Here is a 4182-nt window from a genome sequence, read left to right as displayed (position 1 = left end):
TGTGTTAATAACAAACATAATTTTTAAAAAATAATTTAAACCAATATTATGCTGTGACTATTTCATTTAATAGTCTATATTTTATTCTATGCTTTTAAAAATATTGTTGTCAGAGAAGTTTAAACTTCACCAGATTGCTAAAATAAATAGATAGGTAGGTAGGTAGGTAGGTAGGTAGGTAGATGATGATAGATAGATAGATAGATAGATAGATAGATAGATAGATAGATGATAGATAAAAGTCCTCCAAGCAGCCCCAAATGCTTAGCTTATCTCACCAAATTTCCTTTTCCTGAACCTAAGCCCATAATTCTTCACTACTATTTTAGTTCTCTGCTGCCTTCTATCATATACCTTCTGTTTTTCTTTAAGTTTTAGTAGTTATTGTCAATGGAGCAATTGGTCTGACTTACTCTGTCCAATGTTACTAGAAGCAAAACATTCCATTCTATTTTCGCATTGGTCATTGACCATACATGCCTAAGTCATTGATTTTTGAACCTCATCCATATTTCTGATTTCTCTTGCTATTTTCAGAATTTTTCAGCTGATTCCTTTGGACTTTCCAAGGACAAAATTATTTGAGCCAATTATTATTTAAATGACAATATTTCCCTCCTTAGTCCCATTATATTATATATTTTGTACTTTTTTCTTAATGTAATCATTTTGGCTAGTATTTTTTTAAACAGTATTTAAAAACATTGGTGAAAATGGGAATCATTGTATTGTTCCTGACAATAATGTAAATGTATCTTACATAATCAATTACTATGTTTGATTTTTTTGTTTTGTTTTGTGTTTTACTTGTTTTTAATTTATATTTTATTGTTGACAGTATTACAGATGTCCCCCATCTCTCCCTTTGACCCCTCTACTCAGGCCCCTCCCCACCCCAGGCTTTCACCACACTATTTCACACACCAGTCTGTGTCCATGGGCTATATATATCCTCTATAATAATAAAAGTGTAATATGCTAATTAGACTGGACAGCTGAACAACCTTCCGGATGTCATTCCAGACATCCTACTGCTTTTCATTATTTATTTATTCATTTGGTTAGTACATAGCTCTTATATCTCCAGCCCAGAAGAAGTATAACCCAGGCAGCCTTGGGGTTGTTGTGCAGTACAGAGGGAAGCAAAATGAGAGATTCCCTGACACATTAGCCACAGTACTGGCACATTGATTTCTACTGATGTTGATCTGAGCCTAGATCCTCCCAGTACTTGTTAAGACATTTCATTGAATACTTAACGGAGACATAGAAGAAGGAAGAAGAGCAAATGAAGGAACGAGGGAGGGAGACAGAGAGGAAGATCTAACTCTCAATATTCCCTGACACATCTGACAAGTAAAGAGAGATCAGCTAAATGTTTGCATATTCTTAGTTGGTAGGTGAGTATCACAAGTTAAAAAGAACCAAAAGAAAATTGGTTTTAGAAGGAAGTGATACTTCTTGAAATCATGTACTCTTGTACATTTTTAGTGGTATTAAAATGTTTATTTTAACTTACCTAGCCACATCTGGGATGCAGATAATCACTTTTATAATCTTACAGTTTTTATTAGGTAGAAAACTATGGTATGTAGTTACATATATTTTTTTAACCTTATAATATCATTTTTCTTTTATTTCCTAATGATGCTATGGAATATAAGATTTGTTATTGTTTTCTGAATTGCTTTCCAAACTCACTTTGTTAAGCCATACATGACACTTAGTTCACAAGGCTAGGATAGATATTTGGCATACGATGTCATTACATCATGAAAGGATACGGAAGCTGACTATTTGAAGACAAATTAATAGGAGGTTTTAATACAATATGAACTGGGAGGTTGAGGCACATAAGCTCTACCAATTGTAGAGAATTGCTTCCTCTTTAACCCTGAGGGAGCAGAGAGAAAGATGTGGCCCTGGAGCACAGTGACACTGGTGTACAGGAAGGAAGACTACTTGATAGGGGCCAGAGCTAAAGAGCATACTGGGTCCTGAGAACAACAGACTATAAGATTAGAAGGAAATAAACAGTATGGCCCTGTTTTCCTTTTGCCTTTAATCTCCTGCCATTTCTGCTTTTTGGTCAAATCATTCTCTAAGCCAGAAGACAAGGCAACCAATTGATGCAATCCATAATTGTCAGTCTCCCACGACATGGAGCAGGGTAAAGAAGGGCAAGAATGTTAAGTAGACATTTTCCAGTCCATCCTCATGGTGTTTTGTGATGTAAAATCATCCAGATAAACTCACTGGGACACAGGAAAAGAAGCCGGTTGTTAGAGTATTGACATGCTCATATACAAGAGTACATGAGTTCAATAAATGTAAATTCTCATTAAGTCATTTATTTTTAGTAGATTTCAGAAAGGAAAGACTTCATTTCAGGAACAAATGATAAATAACAGCTCTTACTCTCTCTAAAACAATTTTGAAAGAAGGATTTAGAGGGAAGAGTGAATGTGTTTTTCTGTGCTAACCGGTTACCATATTTCATGACATGCTCTTAGTGCTTTTCCCCGACTGCTGAAGGGTAACCAACACCAGTGCTTTGGAGTAGCCCACTGTTCAGTTGTATTTTAAGCTTTCAAACAAATCATGAATTATTGTTCCTGTAAATTATTGATGGCTCTATTTGGAAGACAACTTCAACTTTTTCCATTAACCCAAGAGTGGGCTATTTGCTGCTTGTTTGTTGCTGTAAGTTTATATAGCTCTTCACAGTAGAAACAGCTTGCCTATGGCTTTACTTCCTATAGTTTTATCATTAAACAACTAGATGATTTCTACTATTACTCATAATTAAAAATATACATTAGATATAAACTTCATCACATAAATGCAAATTGTTTTATTTCTTCTCATCTTATGATTGGTGTTTTATTGAGAAAGTTAAAAATCCCCTCAAGTCTTCCAAAATGTAAGCAAAGTGTAGTTAGCCATGATAGATTTGAATTTCCCAGAATATATTATGTTTTAGCAAATATTTGTCATACTTCCTCTCAGTTTTCTTCTGTTCAAAAATGCCTCTCATTTAACTTTCCTATTTCTCTCTATTCTTATTTGTTTACTTTCTGTATAATTTATCCTTCCTCTCTTCACCTTCTTTCATCTAGTCCCCCACATTTCCTCTCCTCTGACAGCTGTCAGTCTAGGTATCCATGCCTCTATTTCTATTTTGTTCATCAGTTTATTTTGTTCATTAGATTCCACATATAAATGAGATCATATGGCATTTGTCTTTCTCTGACTTACTTAACATAATAGTCTCCATGCCAGTCCATGCTGTTGCAAAAGGTAAGATATCCTTCTTTTCTACAGCCCCATAGTATTCCACAGTGTAAATGTACACAATTATTATTTTTTTTTTTGCAAACAGTTTATTGAGAAGAATTGAACTTCATCCCCTCAAATGCCAATGTGAATTGCTGATAATTAAGAACAGCTGTTTGACAAAGAACTTCTGGAGATGTGGTTTAGCTTTTCTTAGTGAAAATTTTAAATATTTAACCAAAATCCAGGCCTAAAACTTGGCTACCTAAGTTTTTAAAGGACTGGTTACTTTTCCTATGTTATGGATTTTTACTGGATTTTTATCCATTGCAAATTAAATGATATAATAACTATTAATTCATTTTCTAGCAAATTTTAATGTTTCTTATTTGCATATACCATTTCACAAAGACTAAACAATGATAACAGCAACAGATACACAGAAAGTAAAATGTGTTGAGATCTCTGCCAGTCAATTAAAGTTTGTTTTCCCAAAGATTTCTAGTAGAGTGATTTTTTAAAAACAATGAAGCTAATGCTTTTATTAGTTTTCTATTATAAAAATATGAATTGATCCACATTATTAAAAACACTGGTAAAAAAAAGGTGCAATTTCTGGCATTTAAAATATAGTTAGAACACGGGAATATGGGCATTTTGTGCAGTCTCTTCTGATTGCTGAGAAGAAAAGAAGAAACAAAACAAGAATCAGTAAACATATACCCTTTTATCTTACTTTTTTTTTTTTTTTACCTTTAGGGGTAGGAGTGGTGGTCACATTGTTCTTTATTCGTTGTTCGATATGGGGTTGAGGTTTGAGGAGTGTGTTATCACATTATCAAACTTTCAAAACCATTTACATAATTATAATGAACAATGCACTGTATGTCAGCATACTTCAATGAG

The sequence above is a fragment of the Myotis davidii genome, unplaced genomic scaffold (genome assembly GCF_000327345.1).
Source record: "Myotis davidii unplaced genomic scaffold, ASM32734v1 scaffold42, whole genome shotgun sequence".
NCBI lineage: Eukaryota > Metazoa > Chordata > Mammalia > Chiroptera > Vespertilionidae > Myotis > Myotis davidii.
The sequence above is the reverse complement of the archived record's forward strand: the minus strand, read 5'-3'. Positions refer to the sequence as shown.